The following is a 22,792-nucleotide window of genomic DNA, read 5'->3' as shown; positions in this document are numbered from 1 at the left end:
TATAGAAAAAGTTTACTGGTTTGCTCTAAGGTCAAGAAGAAGAGTGAATTTCTGTATCATAGGATATTTGCATTTTTAAATTTTTTATTTTAATAAACTGCCAAATGTCCTTTAAGTGGTTGCATCAATTTGCAGTATATGGAAGAGAATACCTACTTCTCTAAATCATCATCATCATTTTATTATTATCAAATTTGACTTTTTCCTGATCTTATGGGAAAGCAATAGTATTTCACTGTTGTAAATTTTTGTTTGTCTTTTCTTGATTCTACTGAAGTTAGTCAACTTTTCATATGTTTATTGGCCTGGTATTTCAGTGTCTTAAAGTTTTGTTCACCTTGATTCTTGATTCTACTGAAGTTGGCCATCTTTTCATATGTTTATTGGTCTTTTTTGTTTCTCTCTGTTTTTTTGTTTTAGGGCATCACATGCCTCTTAACAAGTAATAATTAAAAAAAAACAAGAAGTATGGATAACTACCACATACACTAGGTATTATGCTAAGTATTCTCATATGAGCACTGCAGCAAACTCTGTGGTAGCTGCTTACCCAGTAACCCAGTGCCGTGGTAGGTGCTTACATTATCTCATTTAACAGACGAAGAAAGTTCACTTCCTGTGTTCACCGCATCCATAATAGAGAGAGATTTTTTAATATAGACCTTTGTGTGTCCAGCTACTGCCTTTCACTGCTAAATGTTCTGTCTCTACTACCAATGTAGGATAAATATGTCAAATATAATATTATCGATCCATGCTGTTGGTTGCCCAGCACCTCTGAATATTTTCAGATATCCAAACCCTTTGCCATCAAGTTGGTTCCGACTCATGTATCCAAGGGGTGTTTCAAAATCTCAAGACATAGTTAAAATTTGTTCCTCTTTAATTTAGAAGTCCATACTGCATAATACTTACAGGAGGACCCATGATTGCCAGAAAATCATTTAATGATTGTTGTAGCTTCACAAAAGTTGGCAATCATGAGTTCAGTATAGCTGAAGTAGATCTATTATTGGAATCAAAACCCCTTAGTTTTCCTTCCAGCTCTATCACTTACTTACTACATAATCTTAAACAAGATATTTTACCTCTCCAGGCCCTATTTTCCTCATTTTGTGATTATGGGTAATAGTATTTTTTGAAAATTTAAAAGGAGATGCTTTTAAGAAGTGCCCAGCACAGAACCTGATACATAATCACCTTTCAGTAACACCTGTGTCTCTGTCTAAGGGCATAAGAGACTATCTGTCTGGGGTTTGCACTTTACAGGTAACCAGGCCCTAACAAGGGGCTCCCTGGTGGTGCAACGGTTAAGCACTGGGCTGCTAACCAAAAGGTTGGTGATTTAACCCACTGGAGGCTCTGTGGGAGAAAAGACCTGGCAATGTGCTCCCATAAAGATTACAGCCTAGGAGACTCTATGTGGCAGTTCTACTCTGTCACATGAGGCAACTCCTAGTTGGAATCAACTAGAGGGAACATGACAATGATAACAACAAGAAGGCCTTAACTAGACATATCTCAAACTGTGACCCTTAGTCTACCGACAACAGAATGGCTAAGGATGCCAATTCAACAATCAGATTCCTGGCTTCGTGCCATCTCGTTCCATCAGAATCTCTGAGGACAGACAGAAATCTTTACTTTTAACAAATTATCAGATGATTTTTAGGCAGACTAATGTTTGAGAACCACTAAACCATCAAAATTCTAGTGGCTTTTGATTTTTTAGAATACCAATGACGATTATCCTCCTTTTGAAGCCAGTTAAATATTTTAAACAAGGGGGGGCCAAGAATATCTTCTTTACATGTAATTTAGATCGCTCTTACAGTAATTGTAAATTCATATCCTCTTCTATTAACAGAAATGACTTCTTTGCCATAATCCATGTTATGTGATTGAAGGCAGCTGTTACCCTTTGGGCTCTTTTATCTTCTCTATTAAATATGTTCTGATAACATCAAGTTCTTTGAATGGTAGATGCTGTGTTAAACTAAGAAAGCCTTATAAAATGTATTATTTGATTTTAGAGTTGTTTCTTTGTATTCAAATTTCTTACAGGTTCTTGTCTTAGAAGAGTGTGATAGAGGTCCTTCCTTTCAGGAATGGTGATAGTAGTAGTCTTAATTGTCTTGATTATCTAGCTTGTCTCTAAGCCCTAGGCAGGTTATGAGCTGGGCATGATAATTCTCGCCACTGTTTGTGAGGTCAGCTCTCGCTTCCTGGCTTAACCTTTCAACCTCAGCTCATACCACTCTCTGCTTCACTCACTATGCTCCAAACCAGTGGTTCTCAAAGTGTGTTCCTCAGACCAGTGACAATAAATCTGCATCACCTGGGAACTAGTTAGAAATGCGAATTCTCCACTGGACTGTAGAGATACGGAGTCAGAAAACTCTGGAAGTGGAACTTAGCAATCTGTTTTAGTAAGTCCTCCGTGTGATTCGGATGGATACTCAAGCTTGAGAAACATCTAGATTCTATTATCTTCAGAGTCCTTCCTTGACCACTTTATCTAAATATGTCTCTGTCGTCCACCCAACTGCCCTGCCAGTCTTTATAACTATACCTGTTGGTTTCCTTCATGCACTGTCCCTATTTGTAGTTACGTGTTTATGTCTGTGATACTTGAATGTTTTCGATTTTCCCAAGTGGATTTTAAACTTTGGAGTTACTGTTCTATCTCTGTTTTATTCACCACTATTTCCCCTAGCACATAGCACAGTGCCTGGCATGTGGAAGATATTACATAAATATTTAAACAAAAGGATGAGGTGAATGATCAGTTAATGTGAAGTGACTGAGGTTGTATTTCTTCCGATTTGCTTTTTTTTTGCTTGTTTGCTTTTTTGCTATCGATGTAGACAATGACATACCACCAGTTTCCTGCTTTGTAAGCAGTTTACAAGAATAATTTACAAGCATACATCCACGTGCACAGGTGTGCGTGACTGCGTGCACGCATGCGCACCTACACACGCACACGCGCACACACTGCTTCCCTACACTCAACCTGCTTTGCAGTTCTCAAATCCTGTGTCAATGTCTTGGCCTTTGCAGACATTTCAATTCAGTTTCAGGAGAAAGACAGGGTTTAATTCATGCAACACACTCGTGCTAAGGAACTAACACGTAGCACATCAGAATGTGGCAAACAGGAATGGAGTGGCATGGTACTTCTTTAATTGTGCTAAGTTATATATATATATATACACACACACACACACACACACACACACACGTAACAAAGGAGCCCCAGTGGCACAATGGTTAAACACTCCACTGCTAACCAAAAGATCGGTGGTTCGAACCTACCCAGTGTCTCCACGAAAGAAAGACTTGAACACCTCCTCCACAAAAATTACAGCCTAGAAAACTCTATGGTGCAGTTCTACTCTGTCACATGGGGTCTCTATGAGACTAAAATCAACTCAATGGCACACACGACCACCATCAACTTATATATGACAAAACGTTTGCCATTTCAACATTTTTTACATCCACAATTTAGTGACATTAATTATGTTCATCACGTGCAAGCATCACTCTATCTGCACAGTACTGCATGGCTAAGACCTTTAACTCTGTTGGCCACAGAACTCCAAAGTTCTGAGCTAGTCTAAGTTTCCTGATTTAAATAAGGAAAGCGTTCTTGTAGTACTGGAAACCAACAGGTCAGCAGTTGAAATCCACCAGGCGCTCCTTGGAAACCCTATGGGGCAGTTCTATTCTGTCCTATAGGGCCTCTATGTAGTACTACTTTTCTTTTCCTCAGTGTTTCTCTCCCTTCTCCTAGCCCACCATGTCCAGCTCTCTCTTCAATGCCTGGCTCACTTGCACAGTTTCTGAATTTCTCAACATAACTCCTTGAGGACTTACCCTTCTGTTTAATAGGTTCCCCTTCTGATGAGTGCTCCAAGTATTCTCTCAAGGGCTGGTGAACATTGTTTTCTGAGTATAGCTAAAATAATTTTCTCTATTCTTTTTTCTTATCATCCTCAACAATACAGGTTTTAGAGTTAGGTCTAGGTTTTAATCTCGGCTCAGCCTCTTCCTAGGTTCTTAACTTCTCTTAGGCAGAGTTTGCCCTTCTGGAAAATGGAGATAATAACTGTTACCTCCTGGCAAGGCTGTGAGGATCTCAGGGTGCCTAGCTTCTCGCCAGTACTCACTAAATGGCATTCACAATCGACAGATATCAGGTTCAATTCCAGTAATCTGGGGAGAGGCTAGGACAGCTGTGAGGGAGGGAGACTCATAACAGAGGCCACAGTAACAATAAAGTGCAAATCATGGCAGATAGAGGGAGATAGAGATTCTGACTCTCTAAGGGTCCAAAGTGTGAAACTGTCTTACTTTTTGTCCTCATACAATACTGAGAAAAGTACTAATTAATGAATTAGGAGAAACTCAAGCTAGTACTTGTCTTTTTTTCTCTCCTCAGTCTTCTTATTAAATAAATGATAATAAACTGCCCTCGTTTTATTTTGATAAACATCACAAACTAAAATTCTGAAGGTGAAGATAATGCACATGAAAAAAAAAATTCCCTTAAACAAAAGAAAATGACTAGTTTGGGTAATAAATACCAGAATACCTTCGTAAAAAAAAAAAAAAATGTGTATTATATATGTATATATATATATATATATATTTTTTAAATGAACGCTGAAAATGAACCTTTTAAAGGAGTCATCCAGCAGTTTTCTGGAAGGAAAGGTCAGATTCACACCTCTTTGGGAATTATTTCCACTAGGTATTTTAACATGTCAGGTTGCTACAACTCAAATATGTTCATGGTGAGGCATTTATATCTTTTGTAATTTGCCCTAAATTATACAATGTGTGAGGCTTGTCAAAAGTGTTTTCTTTTTTGTTACTACCATCTGGCACATTTTTTTGTGACCTAATCTAAAGCACGATTTTAAGTTTTTACCTTGCCAATCACAAAATAGACCAAAGTCCTCCCTGTCATTTGCATTATGTGGGAAATGAACAACATTCAGCTGGAAAGCCATATCCAGAAAGATCAGCCAATCCATGGCCAGTAGGTCCAGAAATACACTACATATGGTAATTAGCAGTGGCTGTGTGAACCCGGCAATATTTGGCAGTTCCTCAGTGTTTTTGTAAATGGCTTTGTTCCCTAGGACTCTGCACTCTCCTAATACAGTCGCAGGGTTATTGTCCTTCTGGACATATCAAGTGGATTATTTGTTTAGTGGGGGGAGAGAAGGTCATGAAAAATAATAATGTGCTGTTTTTCCCCTGCAGCTAATGCTAGTTTCTTTGTTAATTTCCTCCTTGAAACAAGAAATAAGAATAGTTTTCCTTCTTAGAGGAAGCAAAATGTTTTATGGAAAAGACTGGAGAGAACCAATTAATCAGATTTAAGAACTAGCTTATGAATTTTCCAATCTGTAAAGAATATTAACATCAGTATCTTGTACTCCAAGGTGCTCTGGAACTGAGATCTACGCTGATGCAGGTAGAAGTCCTTTGTATGTATATAACACATGGCATAGCATACGTAACATCAAACGTAGTACGTGTATCATGAAGGTTGGTGCTTCCCTGTCTGCTTTCAAGTTTTCCCCTCTCCACTGGCCTTTGGCACACTAGGCAAGTTTTCTGGTCTGTCTCAGGTCTTAGACTCAATCACTGAGAGGAAGGTTGATGTAACTGGCAAAGACTGGATCTGCCTTCTCAATTGATAAAACTGTGCTGTCTCATTAGTCCACGTAGAAGAAAGGAAGATCTCTGGCGATGGTGTGAGGGGAGGTGCTAGATAAGTAGAATGCATATGAGGAGAGAAGCAAGCCTGCCTGTATAAACCTATTGCAAATACCATTAAAAAGTTAGCTTTAGAGCCTTGAATCCTGTGTCCAGGAAAGTCACTGCGTCTTTCTCTTTCCTGTAATCTTAAAGTAAGTGAGGGGTATACTAGTCATCCTACAGTTGGGAATGCAACTCTGCTTTTTAACTAGAAATTATGACAAGTAGCTAGGACCTATTTTTAGTACTACCCTATCAAGTATTATCTGCTTATGTCACTTCTTTTACAAAGTAAAAAAACAACAAAAATCAGTGATTAGAACACTTTATAAATCTGTCTTCTGCCAAGTTAAATATTTAAATTCGTTTCTTGCAGTACTTTTATCCATGACAAAACCTTGTGAGAATCTGTCTATAGTTGCTGATGGGAATGAAATTAATCCCAGTTAGTCCTGTAAATCAAAATGTCCAGCGTAACCAGCTGGTCCATCTTCCTTTCTCCTTGTTACCTGTAGAGCTTCTCTTCTGCAGCATTTTGCTAACTCCAGAGAGGTTTACAATCAGGCACAAATGACCTGAGGTCTTGTATCATCAGGATACGTATTCATTTGTTCCCATTGTCTTCTCAGTGGCGAGCAGCCTACCTAGATGGGGCAGAAATGCCTGAGATCTACTTGGCCCCCTTCTCTCTAGATGCCACAATTAAACAACAGCATCAAAACCTGACCTCGTTTTTCCTGTTCCTTTTACCTGTGCATTTGGCTAAACAATGGCAGATTATTAGTATTCTGAATTATCCCACATTTTGCTTCTATGCCCTTAAATTTGCACCTCTTGTTAGAATTATTAAGAGTTAAAATGGCATTTTTGCTGTTGGGGTGCTGTTTTCACTCCATTTTCCCATTATTTGAGATTGGATTTAGAAGCTGCCCCCTCTATAATGCCTTATGAGCTCTTCAACAGATGGGATGTGTATCTGTTTGTGTTTTGAAAATATTCCTCATAGTGCTTCAAAGGTGCATTCAGGAGAAACCGTGAAGAAGTAGCGGGGACAAGTCGTTCCTAGCGTGTGCTCATGGATGACACTGTGTGAAAAATGGAGACTTTGCTTGTGTCTTGATGATAATCTGTTCACTGCTTATTTATTTTAATTCCAAAGTCACTTTTCCCTCCAAGGAAGAATGACTTTAGATGTATTACTAACTCAGACAGAAAGTGGTAAACTTGAGTAAATCATAACCATATTATTGAGATCTTAGTTGGTGTTTATTTTAAGATTAATTAGCAAAACCAACTTCCGTGGGCGGGGGGCAGATAACTACAAATGTAGTTTCTCAGTAGAAACATCCAGATTAACTGTCTGTGAACCTGTTAAAGCAAACCTGTCAATGTTTCTCAGTAGCTCCTTGCTGCCTTTGGTATCCTGAATTATGCAAATATTCAACTTGGTGAGAACTTGGAAAGTACAGCTTTGTCTTGGGTTTGACTTAACTTTAAATGGCCTTTAGACCTTTCTCTCTCTCTCTGAAGGAAGGGTTATGACTCATTCAGGGCTTGTATTTTTATAGCATTTCTGCCAACAATTTCTTTGCTTAGAAATTTTTCACTAAATGTCCTGAAATTAATGGTCAGTGATTTTAATTATACTTTTATAATTTCAACTGAATATAAATTTAAAAGGACTCGGGGCTTGTGATTTATTTTTAGATCATTTACAATATGCATGATCATATTCCATCTTTACATGAATTCAGTGTAGTAGGCACTCTTCTCGCCTGTGTTTTACAGAGGAGAAAACCAGGACTCAAAGATGTGCTAAGTAACCTGTAGAAGTCACCTGAGTCTGAAGCTGCAGGGCTGGGGTTTCAGCCCCTGAAAGCCTGACTCCAGGCTCCAAGACCCAGGTCCTTAACCTCTATGCTACCTGGCTCTTTACTATCATCTGCTAAAGAATATGCATTCTTTAATCGATGACAAGTGACTTTTCTAGATTCTCTCAGGAAAGTCATTTGGGATCATACAATGAAGGGGGGGAGGCTTCTTTGTTGTTAGTTGCCATTGAATTGGCTCTGACTCATGGTGACCCCACATACAACAGAACACAATGTTGCTCAACCCTGCACTGTCTTCACAATCCTTGGTGTGCCTCGAGTCCAGTATTGAGGCCACTGTGTGTTTTGAGTGCCTTAAAAAAATAAATAAATAAATAAAATAATTTTTTTTTTTTTTTTTTTTTCCCCACCTAGGGGCTCATCTTCTAGCACTATATTGGACAATATTCTGTTGTGATCCATGGCTAATTTTCAGCAGTAGACCATCAGGCGTTTCTTCTTTGTCTTAGTCTGGAAACTCCACTGAAACCTGTCCACCATGGGTGACCCTGCTGGTATTTGAAATACCATGGCATGGCTTCCAACATCACAGCAACACACAAGCCATGGCAGTATGACAAACTGACAGTTGGCTGTGTGCATCTTTAATTGGTAGGATTCCTCAGCATTTTTTGTTTCACAGACTTAGTAACTGAGGCACAAAGTGGAAGCGTGATTGGATGGAGGAGAAACAGAAAAATCATATCCTGGCCCCAGATCCATAAATATCAGTAAAGTGTTATAATGCCATAAGTAATTCAGTATATTTTCCAGTAACAGTACTGCCTTGGTTATAAGCAAGCAGAAGCAGATTCTAGTTAACTAAAGTAAAAAATTAATTTATTGGGAGGCTCTTTGGTAGTTCACTGTCTAGACTGAAGGGGATAGGCGAATGTAGTTTGGAATGTCCAGGAAGGAGGGTGGATTGGGGTTACAGATGTTGTTGTTGTTAGGAACCATCAAGTCTGTTCCTACTCATAGAGATCCTGTGTACGACAGAAAAAATCACTGCTCAGTCCTTTGCCATCCTCACAGTCGTTGCTATGTTTGGGCCCATTGTTGCAGGTGCTGTGTCAATCCATCTTGTTGAGGGTCTTCCTCTTTTTTGCTGACCCTCTACTTTACCAAGGATGCCCTTCTCCGGGGACTGCTCCCTCATGATAGCATGTCCTAAGTATGTGAGACAAAGTCTTGCCATTTTCCTCCTAAGGAGCATTTAGCAGTCCATAGTATGTTCAATATTCTTTGCCAACACCATAATTCAAAGACACCAATTCTTCAGTCTTCCATATTCATTGTCCATCTTTTGCATGCATATGAGGCAATTGAAAATACCATGGCTTGGGTCAGGTGCACCTTAGTCCTTAAGGTGACATTTTTGCTTTTTTAATACTTTAAAGAGGTCTTTTGCAGCAGATTTGCCCAATGCAATGTGTTCTTTGATTTCTTGACTGCTGCTTCCATGGGCATTGCTTGTGAGTCCAAGTAACATGAAATTTTTGTTAACTTCAGTCTTTTCTCCCTTTATCATGATGTTGCTTATTGTTCAAGTTGTAAGGGTTTTTGTTTTCTTTATGTTGAGATGTAGTCCATACTGGAGGTTGTAGTCTTTGATTTTCATCAGTAAGTGTTTAAAGTCCTCTTCACTTGCAGCAAGTGATAGCAAGTTACAAATAGCAAGTCTTATTTCTGTTTCTTTCTGGTCATTTTATTACTATAATCAATATTGAGATTTCAGGGAGAGAGTTTCCAATTGGTTTAAGTTGGGAAATATCCCCAGTCTTGGCTAGGGTACAGCTTAACTGACAGTTGCCAGTAATGGGGAAGAAGATTTTTGGGTGCTGTTGTCAAAAGTCATGAAAGGTTGTTGGGTAACTGGAAATAGTAACAAAATTTAGTGTATAATTTCCCATCCTTCTCTAGAATTTGGCTTCTCCAGGAAATCTGACAACTTTCAAATGCAAGTGCATATTGAGGTTGATCTTTAAGTGAAAATAATTAACTTGATCCACAAAAGCAAACGATAAAGAAAGGAAGCTAATAAAGGGAATTGATATATTTGAAGTGCTGCATGTCTCCTTCACTTCCCTGCTTATAACAGGGCAGAGTTAGTGGCAGCCTTGGCTCCCACGGTTTGCTGGGCCAGTAATAATAGGTTTTAGCCACGCCTTGTTTGATTGTTTTTTGTCTGAAGAGAAGGATGAAATAGCTTTGGGTTTGCATGTAGGTTGCCTGGTTTTCAAGATCAGGAACTTTTGAGAGGAAAGTGTTCGTAATGGAATAAAAGGAATTTAATTCACTGTCTGTAACTTTCTATCCTACTAACCTTCCGGTATTTATATACGTGCTTTACATATGTGACCCATATCTTTTGTTGGACCAAACACATTTGGAGTGCTGGGCGACGCAAAATAATGACACTGATTTTTAAAGTATTTAGCAAAGTACCTGCACATTCATAGTATGTGTAGAATAAATGTTGGCTTTTGTTAGGATAATGATTACTACAAACATCTAATAATATCTAGACACTTATCTTGTGCCAGGCTCTACTCTATGAATTTTGCAGTTGTTTTGTTATTTAAGTCTCACCACTTAACACTTGGGAAATTGTTGATTATTCTTGTCATTTTATTGTTGAGGCAGTTAAATTGGAAAGGCAAAGATGGTCATCTTTAGTTTCAGACAACAAAACCCAGTCTACTTCAGGGTTTCTCAGTCTTAACACTGCTGATACTGACTTCTTTTTTGTTGGGCACCCATCCTGTACATCGCAGGACATTTAACAGCATCCCTAGCCTCTACCCACTAGATACCAGTAGCATGGCCCCTCTCATGGTTAATGTTATGTGTCATATTGGCTAGACCATGATATTCAGTGGTTTGCAGACACTATATAGCATCCTCCATTTTGTGATCTGATGTGAGCAGCCAATCAATCAGTTGGAAAGGGAGTGTCCTTGGGGGTGTGGCCTGCGTTCAATATATAAATGGATGTTCTGGCAAAGCTTGCTTGTTCTCTCTCAATCCTGCACTCCTCCCATCTGACTTCTGGTTCTTGGGATGTGAGAAGCCTTCAGCCTACCACTTGACATGCAGATTTTGGATTCGCCAGCTCCCACAACCCCATGAACAAAAGTCTGCCACCTAACCCATGGGTTTGTGACTTGCCAGCACTGTAATAGTCCGAGCTATTTCCTTTAAGTAAATCTCTCTCTGTATTTATATATATGCTTCAGTGGTTTTGCTCCTCCAGAGAACCCAGCCTAGAACACCCCCCATCTCTGGGGGGATGAAATAGCCCCTGGTTGAGAACCCTGGTCTAGCTAAATTGAGAAGAAAAGAAACATATTACGGGATTTTTGCTACTGCTGTCTCTGAAACCTGGATGTCCTTCTTTCACGATCATTCTTGTTAATTCTTGCAGTGCCTCCTGCCTGCCATTGTTTTCTGAGTCAGTCACGGGCAAGGCAAACATGATATAACTGTGTCCTCACTGAATGGAGCCCTGGTGGTGCAGCGGTTAAGCATTTGGCTGCTAACCAAAAGGTTGGCCGCTCAGACCCACCAGCCACTCCTTGAAAAGCCTGTAGGGCAATTCTGCTCTGTCCTATAGGGTCACTAGGAATTGGAATCAACTCAATGGCAAGGGTTTTTTTCTTCTTTTTCACTGAATGGAAGCCTGAGAAACTGAGTTCCTTCTTCTGCATTAGGGTATCAGAAGATATTTTTAATTCACTCTGATTGCTAGTGTATGTATTGAAGGGGGGCGAATATTCTGTACAAATTTTCAGGTATAACTCTGTTTTAAAGGATTCAATATCTACCAAATAGATCTAGAAATATAGCACTTTGTCCTCACTACTCGAGAAGAGTTTGTGTTAAAAACAAGCCCTCCCTCTCCTTTTCAGCTTGCATTTGTTGTGCTGCTGAAAAGCTTAGGAGCAACTGAAAACAGCAGTCCAGGCAACGATGTGCACATAGACTCCTATTGGATGTCACTGGACGGTGTTTAGCAAAGGAGGACAAACACTGGATAGTTCAAGGCCTGTTGAAAGGAAATCTAAGTAGCATCAGCGCAAGAGATGATTTTAACAACCAGTGGCCTTGAAGCTACATGAGGATAAACCTACTAATTGCTTCTTTCTTTGCCCAGCTGTGTTGTTATCATTCTACTTTCTCATGCTGGTCATTTCAATGCCTCCTTTTTTGTCCTTGTCTACCTGGCTTTTATTTGCAGAGAAGTAAGTACACTTGAGAAAGACTGGAACTGTTGGCTTCCATTGTATGCTCTCTGCAGGCTGGAGTGTATTGTTTGTATGCTAAAGCAAAAGACCAGTCGAAACCTTTTTCTAGTACTATAGGTATCTCTGTCAAATAAAAATTGTATTCTGGAAATGGACATCAGCGCACAAAGGTGGTCCTTGAAAGTAGGTACTTGTTCCAAGCATTGGTATGAGAGTGGGTAAAGTCTGCAAAGATAAATGGGCTCTAAGGCATTCATTTTATTCAATAGACATTGATTGAGCAACTGCTGTGTGCCAGGCACTGTGCTTGGCAATGGAGAGAGAGTGATTATTAAATATTCTTTTTTTTTTCTTTCAAGGAACTAAAAATCTGTATGTTTAATTTTTGGACTAGTTATAGCACTCACTCATATTCATAGTGACGCTTTAGGACAGAGTGGACCTGCCCCATAGGGTTTCCAAGGAGCGCCTGGTGGATTCAAACTGCTGACCTTTTGGTTAGCAGCCATAGCTCTTAACCACTACACCACCAGGGTTCATAGGTTTGCTATGAGTCAGAATTGAATCGATGGGTTTTGTTTTGGTTTGGTTTAAAGCACTCACAGTGTTAATACTGTTTTATTATAGGCAAAATATTGTGTTTTCTAAGCCATAAGCAGGCTTTCTGCTTTAAAACTGAGACAGATCATTTGAAAACAGGTGTCTGTCAGAAATCTGGTGCATATTATTGCAATAATAGTTTTGAAAAATGATTATAATTAGTCACTTATAAAAAATACAGCTTTTTTTCCCTTGTCTCAATAAAGAAACTAGTCAGTTTTTAGAATCAATATCCTCTTTAAAGACAATGCCATGATCTGATCTGTGTTACTGAAGATAGTAGCTGCACATAAAGTTTGTTAACAGTAAATATCGTGTTCGAAAGAGTTGGGGAAGTTAAGTGGAGCCACAGAGGAGTTCAGTCAGGTTCTTGATGTTGGAACTTACATCATGGTTGACTTCTGCCACCCACACGCTCCTTGGAAAATTTCCTCCCTATTTTTCACTGACTGCAGGTTATTCTTAGACTTTTAGGAAAACAAAAAGTGCAAGTGACAAGGCCAGATGCGCTTCACCTCGCTATGAATACAGTCTGATGCGGCTGTCTATGAGATTTTTTTCTTTTCTTTGAAACCCTCTGTAAATAGAATGCATGATGATAAAGATCAAGAGATGGGAGGAGTTGGCAGGGATGTGGGAAACAATAGACCCTTAATAAGACTCTTAGTAATCAGGCAAGCATTTGTCTCTTGAGTTAGGGATGCAGAAGTGACAGACTGACCATTCTGAAGGCTCCCATCATTACAGACTGGCATGTTTCTAATTGCATGTGAAATGAAAGGCTTCAGAGAAGAAATGACCCAGAACACTCAACCATTTAAGTATCTGATTAATGCAAGTAAGCTTTGTAAAGGCCAAACTGCAAGAATGCACTTGTCTTTTTTTTCCAAGATTTATTTGATATGTGCTTTTTCTCTACCTCTTTTTGTCTTTTATGGACAACTACTTTTGCATCCAAATTTGAAATGCTCAAATCTGATCTATTAGTCAGGCTCCCAGCAAGGAACAGGCACAATCAGAGGATTTAACACATGGAAGTCTATTAAAAGGACTATTTATATGGGCAGGGTTGTTGCCGTCAAGCCTGCCCTGGACTCATGCACACAAAAAAAACTAAAAGTGAGTTTTACATGCACAAGGGGGGTTTTAATTAGCTGATTTTCAGAAGATCACCCGGCCTTTATTACTAGTCCATCTTAGCCTGGAAGCTCCACTGTAACCTGTTCGGCATCATAGCAACACACCAGTGGCCGGCTGTGCCTGAGGTGCATTGGCTAGGAGTCGAACCCATGTCTCCTGCATGGAAGGTGAAAACTCTGCCGCTGAACCACCACTGCCCTCGTATGGGTAGAGTCAAGGGAATTGAAGGGAACGGAGAAGCACCAGGCACTGGCCTGCACCACCTCTAAACCTGTAGGGGCAAAGCATTTGCAGAGCACACAAATGCTGCTGTTGTCTAAGGAGGCCCAACAGGGGCTACAGAACAGTGATGATCATGGGAGTATTTTATCCAAATACCGTAACTGCTCCCCTTTCCTGGCCTGCATTCTCGCTGGTGATTCTCACTGTTAGCCCCTGGCCGTAGTCAGTCTGGCAGTTCCATAGAAAATATCTTCCCAGGACACAGGGCAGGAAAGGCCAGAGAATGGATCTCGGTGCAAATGGAAATAATCAGCATACCTGCCTTTCATAAGCATGAAAACTACATGGAGATTATATGTCTACTGGCAGATTAACCTGCATTTCACATCAGAGCACAGAACTAAGGGATTTACCCAAAATATATTGAACAGCCACTATGGGCAAGGCAAGAATAAATATTGCAATGTATACAAAATGTCTTTAGTCATGGATAGACCATTCAAATTATGTTCTCTCAGGGTTTGCAGAATCAGGTGCCTCCAGGGACAGGCAGCCATACAAGTAGGTGAATTGACTGGGCGTTAGGCAGTAGGGGTGTGGGGTGTGTCATGAACTGTTTAGTCCATGCTCTCACTAACGGTGGCAGTCACCATGCCACAGCAGGGGTTCAAGCCCAATGCTTCAGACTGTCTCATTTTTCACCAAAAAGCCATATACCTGAATTAAAAAAAAAAGTACTTGTCTCATTTTTAAATGACAGCAAATTCCATTTTGCTTTTTAAAGACCTCAAAGTTAGACTCCTATCAGTGAGATTTGATGGCTCCTTTTTTTTTTTTTTAAGTTCTCGCCTGACTCAAACCCTGATGTTTTCAGTCACCTCATATGCATGCAAAAGCTGAACAATGAATAAGGAAGACTGAAGAAGAATTGATGCCTTTGAATTGTGATGTTGGTGAAGAATATTGAATATACCACGGACTGCCAGAAGAACGAGCAAATCTGTGTTGGAAGAAGTACAGCCAAAATGCTGCTTAGAAGCAAGGATGGCAAGACTTCTCATGTACTTTGGACATGTTATCAGGAGGGACCAGTCCCTGGAGAAGGCCATCATGCTCGGTAGAGGGTCAGTGAAAAAGAGGAAGGCCCTCAACGAGATGGACTGACACAGTGGCTGCAACAATGGGCTCAAGCATAACAACAATTGTGAGAATGCCACAGGACTGGGGAGTGTTTCGTTCTGTCGTACACAGAGTCGCTATGAGTCAGAACCTACTTGACGGCACCTAACAACAAGAACAACAACAACAACAAGTTCTTTGGTACTGGAGCTCTGGTGGTACACTGGTTAAAGGACTCCGCTGCTAACCAAAAGGTCAGTGGTTTGAATCCACCAGCTGCTCTGTAGGGGAAAGATATGACAGCCTGCTTTAAAGATTTACAGGCTTGGAAATTCTGTGGGGTAGTTCTACCCTGTCCATGAGGGTCACTATGAGTTGGAATCAACTTGATGGCAACAGGTAAGTTCTTTGATTATTTTAGCTATCCTGTCGAATGTTCCAAACAAAATGATGTAGTTAGACTTACTGTGGGAAGACCAGCTCCTACCCTCAGTATTTCTAAGCATTCATTCATGTGGGTCTGTCATGTTCTTCTGTCATCTCTTGCTCTGCATCCTGCTTCTGTGCATGTGCTGGAACCCCCCTCACACTCTTGTCTTTTGGATAAGCAGGTCTCCCTTACCCTGATCCTCCAATCCCTAAAGCACTACTCACCCTCTACTGTTGTTTCTCACAGACATTTTCTGTAGGTGTGGCCATCACAGAGGACAACTAGATGACTAAACAGGAACACATGTCCAACTGAAATCTGATGCCACAAGCTTGGCCATGCTCTCAGGAGGAATTTCTCCTGCATCTCCTTCCTTCTTAGGCCCCAGGCCTCTGCTAGGCTCTTCTATCACCGACTTACCTCTGCACTGCTGCTTCCAACTCCTGCCTTCTTCCTGCCTTCCTATTTTGCTGTCCCTCCTGCCACCCCACTGTAGCACCGGGAGAAAACCCATGAGTTTCTGTGCTTAATATTCTGATTAATGTTGCACAGTTTGTTGCAGCTTTACCCACTCTAAGCTGGCCTCCTATATAACCAGAAGTCCCACTAGCAAGCATTCCTTTGTAAAAGAACAACCCTTTCTCTACCCAGAGTGCTGCCATTGCCCAGAGCAACCAGCTCAGCCACTGCTGGCTTATAAATTGCCCCTCTTTTGTCCTCTTCCTGCAGTAGGCCAGACTGCCTCAGAGAGAGCAGAGTGAGAGGGTACCCTGAATTAAATAAGGTTCATTGCAAAAGAAATCTCAAACTCTGTAAAGTTTGGTAGTAGGTGGCACTGGGGACAGCTTGCCAAGCTGAGGCACACAAAACCTTTTCTTTTGGAAGCCATGAAAATGTAAAAAATATTCCTGTATCATGGTTGGTGAGATAGGGACTGGCTTCAAGGCTAAAAGGTGATTATAATCAGCCACGCAGCTGCTGCAGATGGTGTCCTACTTTGTATTTTTGTTTATTATAGGCTGGAAGGAAGTAAATTACTACCTCATTGTCAGCCAATAATAATTTTCCAGGAAAAGGTAATTTATCCTCTGAAAGGGAACGTTCGCCTGCTCACCTTTGTGATTGCTCCATTGTGTCTGCCATTGTTAAGCTATCTGCTGACCAGGAACTCGGGCTTCTATCCTCCAGAACCAAGACAAACCAGTCCAGAGTGGGGTGTGCGTCAGAAAATGGATGTGTGATCTCATCGCAGTCAGCTTTCCTGGCCTTCTCGGAGGGCCGCTGTGCATATACACACAAAATCAGCTGCCGTGAGTCAGTTCCAACTCATGGTAACCCAGTGTGTGTCAGAGTAGAACTGCGCTCCGCAGAGTTTTCAACGGCTGATTTCTCAGAAGTAGCTCGTTGAAGGCTTTAACTGTTCGCACCACGCAGGGACTCCATATTTACACCGGCAGTTGATAATTCTCAGCATCTCTCTCCTTGAGCTCAAATTTTGGCGAAATGATTCTTTCTTCGTCACAAATGTTGGAAGATACAACTTCCTCCATCCTGAGTGTTAAGAAAGGAAGAAAATGGGACCTTGATTTTAGATCTAGCAAAAAAAAAAAATAACCAGTGCAAAAAAAAAAAAAAAAAAGCAGGTAACTTTTACCAAAAAACCCTTGAAGTTGATAAACCAGGTATTAAAACAAGAGGAAACTTCCTGGGATATAAAGAAAATACCTTGACATGTACTTTTAGTTCCTGGTTAGCGAATTATTGCTGCAAGGACCAAAAAGCTGATTGAAAGTGCATTATACTCTAAAAGGGGTTGATCGCTGTCCCCGAACAGATAAATTAATGTTAGCTTTCAAAAAACTTTCTGCTAATCATAGTATGTATTTCTCAGAATATGGTAAAATTTCAGTCTGATTCTTAGCCTTTCCCCTTTTATTCCTTTTGACTTATTTTAAAAAATTATATATGTACGCATATATATATGCATATATATGTATGTGTGTGTGTATATATATATGTTTTTGTTGTTGTTAGGTGCCATCAAGTTTGTTCCAACTCATAGCGACCCTGCGTACAACAGAACAAAACACTGCCCGGTCCTGCGCCATCCTCACAATCCTTGTTATGCTTGAGGATGTCTTTGTAGCCACTGTGTCAATCCATTTTGTTGAGAGTCTTCCTTTTTTTTGCTTAACCTCCACATTACCAAGCATGATGTTCTTCTCCAGGCACTGACCCCTCCTGATAATATGTCTCACCATTCATGCTTCCAAGGAGCATTCTGGTTGTACTTCTTCCAAGACAAATTGGTTTGTTCTTTTGGTAGTGTATGTGTGTGTGTGTACACACACACACACACACACACACGTATATATATATCAGGAGCCCTGGTAGTGAAAAGGTTAAGCCCTCAGCTGCTCACCAAAAGGTTGGTGGTCCAAACCTATCAGCTGCTCCATGAGAGAAAGATGTAGCAGTCTGCCTCCATAAAAATCGATAGCCTGAAAACCCTAGGAGGCAGTTTTACTCTGTGTTGTAGGGTCACTGTGAGTCAGAATCGAGTTCATAGCAATGGGTTTGTTTTTTGGGGGGTTTTGGTGTATATACATATGAGTTCGGCTGCAGACCAAAAGGTTGGCAGTTAGAATCTATCTGCTGCTCCTTGGAAACCCTATGGGGCAGTTCTACTCTGTCCTATGTGGTCCCTATGAACCGACTCGATGACAATGGGTATATATATGTTTTACATTTTTATTAACGCCTTTTTCTGTAAAATGCCCAGATTTTATTGTTTTTTCTCCAAATGTAGATTTTATTTCCACCTATGTGGTATATAAATTTCTTATTTCATTTCAATGAAATCAAATAGGTCAATTCCAAGGCACCTTACTCCTCCTGTGAAATTTGATTTATTGGATCATAGAATAACCTTGGTATTTTCTGACATATTAACTGTGTAATTTACTAAATATCCCCCTAGATTTCAGACAGAAAATACAATTCTATAAAACTGATGTCATAACAAGTTCATAGTGTCCTAATTAAACAGATTTACAATCATTTTTTTTACAATCATTTGGGGAGAGCTGTGTTAATATTTTATTTATAAATATGCATATGAATGACCCTGTTTTACATATGGTTAAATGGGTGAAATCTGTCTTTATTTGTGAAATTTTCAATTAAATTTAACAAATGGTCAACTCATTTAAATGATTACCTGTATTCACGCTTCTTGTACGAGATCTGATTTGCCGTTTGTAGATTACATCGTTGGTTGTCACTTTCTCACTTGTTTGGTTCCTTTGCTGTTTGGAACGTTGATTACAGTGTGGTCACTACCCTTGTGGTTTCTGTGTATTTCCTTTCCCCTCCTTTTCTAGCAGTATACCACAGAGATTTGGCACAGCAGTTGCAAAAACTATTGCTTAAAAATAAAACTGGGTATTATTTTCAGATTTCAACTAGCCACAGCTTCCTGTCTTTCATCATATGAGGGGTTGAGGCTGTACCAAATCTGTAGTGAGGATTTTGAAAATATGCTCCCTCAGTGGCATGAAATTATACCACTCAGGTCTTCTGGTGTAGGAGCAAAGTTGACTGAAGAACCCAGCTTCTGCTCTTCTAGGTCCACTATTGTGTTCATGTTGAGGCCACCCTTCTGGAGATCTGCTCCATGCCAAGAAATGAACACAGTGAGGCTTCCCATATAGACCCGTTCCTGTGATACATGGGGCCCCTTCATTGGAGGACTGGGTGACTTCGGCTTGAGAACTTTTTGTTGGCCTGGTCAAACTTTTCTTGGTGCATCCATGCAATCTTAGACTCCTCTTGGCCAAATCTCCTTCCTTCCCCTGCTCCTTCACAGGAATCAAATCTGCATCATGTTCTGGGAGATCTCCTTGGCTCTTCCTGCTCCCTTCCCTTGTTGTTGTTGTTAGCAGCCCTAGAGTCAGCCGCGGACTCATGGCAACCCGAGGCATAACAAATTGAAACTCTGCCTTGTCCTTCACCATCCCCATGATTGGTTGTGGATCAGACCTGTGTGATCCATAAGGTTTTCATTGGCTGACTTCCTACTGACAGACAGGTGGTGGTTGTTCACGAGCTACATTGGCTGGGAAATGAGCCCTGCAAGGTGAGAATTCTACCACTGAACCATCATTTCCCTTGATCCCCCAATAAATCTCTTGTACATTTAATCCTGGCTTGACATCTACTGCTCAGAGAACCTTAGTGAACACAAATGCAAACTAAGCCATCTCTATATTAATTTAAAAGTTTCCTTTCTTTTCTGCAATTGAAGTAATTATTCGAAAATGTTTGACAGGAGAGCCTACTGTCTACACGGTGAAGAATTGGTTTATCTGTGTGCTTCATTTTCTATGTATGTACACAGCAGCGAAGGAGCCCTTGTGGTGCAATGGTTAAGTGCTTGGTTGCTAACCAAAAGGTTGGCAATTTGAACCCACCCAGTGATTCCGAGGTACAAAGACCTGGCAACCTACTCCTGTAAGGATTACAGCCTAGTAGTCCCTATGGAGCAATTCTGCTCTGTCACTTGGGGTCGCTATGAGTCAGAATCGACTCGATGGCAACTAACAACAACAACGACATGTAGTAGTGAAGTATAGATGAAAAAAAAATTTTTTTTTTTTTTTTTATAGATGAAGGCTCTGCTTTGCCTGGTGCATTTCTATGTGTGATTTTGGAAATTGGAGAGCAAAAAAGGAAAACAAAGCCTCCTTCTCCCCCTCCTACCCCGAAAATTAAACCCAAACATGTGAAGGCTAGCGTGTGTATCTTTCGTAGTGATTTGTTAAATGTACTGGAGAAAAAATGGAAGTTACCTTTGTTAATCTCCATCCTATAATTTAATCTTTTGTTTATTTCCTAATCAAAAATATCCCTGGCAATAGTGATTACTTCACCCTGCACAGGAGTGATTTTTTTCCCTCCAGCAACATCTTATATCCAAAGACAAGAAGAATCTGAATTGTATTTTTTTCTTTTTGTTACTCCCTCATAAACTTTGTCAGAAAGCAAGGGATTTACTCCTCCTCCAGCATTATGCAGCTGCTTTCTCCAGATCTCTGTATGAGCAAGAGCCAGAGAGAGAGCGCAGGAGCAAGTGAGTGTGTGCTCAGAGCAAGCATAAGCTTGATGGAGCGCGCGTGGCTGCCAGAGCAGAGTAAGTTCTCTATTTTCTGATGTAATACACAGATGTTTCAATTTCAGGGTGTTACCCAGAAAGCAAGGAGAGGATCACCATGGGAACCAGAACTAGTTTTACAGAGTGATTTGGTTTGCCCATTTACTAAATACATAGTCATAGGCTAAACCTTAAGTCACTGTCTTCTAAGTGTGGTTAATGACTACCTATGATGTGGGGGCAGTTGTGAATATTAAATGAAATGGAGTATTGGCACCAGTTAGTGTGGTGCCTGATGGGTAGGAAGCTCCCTGTGTTGGTTGCTCTGTGTGGGTGTTGGTTTGGCCGGTGGTGTGGTACCTGTGGTGGTGTGTGGTGGCAGCAGTTGTGGTGAGGGTTTGATGTTGTCCTTTTAGGAAAGAAAGCTACACACTGACCTCCAAGCAAAATACAATAACTCTGTCCAAACCAGATAAAAGGACAATAGCTGATTACTAAATTCCGTTGTAAATGAACATGAAAGGAGAATTTTGGCATCCTTTTCTTTGGTGAAACAAGTAAATGTAATCCTGCCACCTGTCCTCCATTCTAATTTACACTGGAACTTGATCTTGGGATGAATTGCTTTCTTGTCTAGTATTCTAAGCCTATTGCATTACCTTTAGATATCCACCCCCCACCCCATCTTCCTTCTCTATGCTCAAAGCACACATGAGCCTGAGGAAGGCTCTCTACCTGGCTTATAAACCTGTTGCTCTCTTTCTCAGAGGCCCAACTTACTCACATTTGCCTCTTGGCATCTTCAAGGCAATCTCTCTTTGTCTCTGCTTATAAAACACATAGCTTTCTCTCCCCATGCATGGCAAGGAATGTAGCAAATGGCCAACAGCTAGGGCTCTGGAGTCTACTTTTAATACATATTGCCTCAAATCTGGGGGACTTTGAGCAGAATTTTTAACATCTCTAGTCATTAGTGAAGGAGCACTGGTGACACAGTGTTAAGGGCTCGGCTGCTGAATCCACCAGCCACTCTTTAGAAACTCTTTGGGGCAGTTCTTCTCTGTCCTGTAGGGTCTCCATGAACCGGAACTGATTCAATGGCAATGGGTTAGTCTTTAGTAAAGGAGCCCTGGTGGTGCAGTGGTTAAGCTCTCCACTGCTAACCAAAACGTCGGCAGTTCAAACACACCAGCCACTCCTCAGGAGAAATGTGGCAGTCTGCTTCCATAAAGACTTACAGCCTTGGAAACCCTATGGGGCAGTTCTACTCTGTCCTATTGGGTCTCTATGGATCAGAATCAACTCAGTGGCAGTGGTTTTGTTTTTTGGCTCAAGTAAGTGAGTGAAATTTGAGAATGATAACTTGAAATTACGTTGGTTTTCATTTTCCTTGTTGGGTATTCTTCAATGTGACAATGCTTAGAGCAAATGTCACTATATTACCAACAGCTTTGCAACACCCTGATTACAGCAGACAGATGCACAGTGAGAACGCATGGAAAATGCTTTCAGGATTGTAGATGAAAGGCTCCACAAAACGACTTAGAGTGGTCAGCCATCACACTTACCTCCAAGTGCCCATGAACTCGTGTAGTGCTTGACTTTGGTTAAGAAAATTAAATATGGAGATGGAGGTTGCATACATTCAGGACTAGGAGAAAATGGAAGATAATGACAATCAGTCAAACAAGAAGTATTTCTTCTGACAGGTGTATTGTAGGCTGGAGAATGAATAATGAAAGAAATGACAATAATTAAAATGTGTTTACTTAAGTGAAGAATTGCATGAAATATGGTTGTGTGATAAAAACCTAATTATGGGCTATACTTGGCACATAAATATGACACTTAGGTTGAGGGGTAATTAATTTGCTCAGACAGGTGGAGTGATGGGTCACCTGTGGCTCTGCCTTCCATGCTTACTTCAGATATGTCCAATTATGAAACAGAGATACTTAACCTACTAGCATTTACAGTTTTCCCAAGCCAGAATACTCATTTTAGTAGCTGTTAGGTAGCTGTAATTTGGAATTTATAAGCAGAGAGCCTGTGTATAAGGACACGTGACAGCATGAGGAGTTGTAGACAGAATGTGTCCCTGAAGCAAGATGCTTCACTGTGCATTTTCTATCTTCTTTTTCTAACTTGGAGCCTTCAAAGGGATCATTACCTAAAACAGGCAGTAAATACCATGTAGAGTAGTAAAACGCTTTAACATGCATCAGAATCACCT

The 22,792-nt window shown here is 40.5% G+C and overlaps 1 protein-coding gene and 1 long non-coding RNA gene across 15 annotated transcripts in view; both read left to right on the top strand.

Moving 5' to 3' along the window:
* FHIT (fragile histidine triad diadenosine triphosphatase) overlaps positions 1-22,792 on the top strand; it is a 1,766,300-nt gene that overhangs the window by 939,125 nt on the left and 804,383 nt on the right. The gene's annotated exons all lie outside the window — the stretch shown is intronic.
* The window catches only part of LOC126064399 (uncharacterized), a 305,820-nt gene that overhangs the window by 134,702 nt on the left and 148,326 nt on the right, over positions 1-22,792 (top strand). For 6 of the 11 annotated variants that reach the window (XR_007514492.1, XR_007514501.1, XR_007514499.1 and 3 more), the window contains exons 1-2: positions 8,027-15,231; positions 20,447-20,598. The exons of 2 other annotated variants lie outside the window; for them this stretch is intronic. This is a non-coding gene — a long non-coding RNA (uncharacterized LOC126064399). Of the gene's footprint in view, positions 1-8,026; positions 15,232-20,446; positions 20,599-22,792 lie in introns of those variants that run through there. 3 more of the 11 variants (XR_007514498.1, XR_007514500.1, XR_007514497.1) reach the window with 3 other exon arrangements.

Source organism: Elephas maximus, chromosome 20 (assembly GCF_024166365.1).
Source record: "Elephas maximus indicus isolate mEleMax1 chromosome 20, mEleMax1 primary haplotype, whole genome shotgun sequence".
NCBI lineage: Eukaryota > Metazoa > Chordata > Mammalia > Proboscidea > Elephantidae > Elephas > Elephas maximus.
This window is presented reverse-complemented; position numbering and strand designations above follow the sequence as displayed.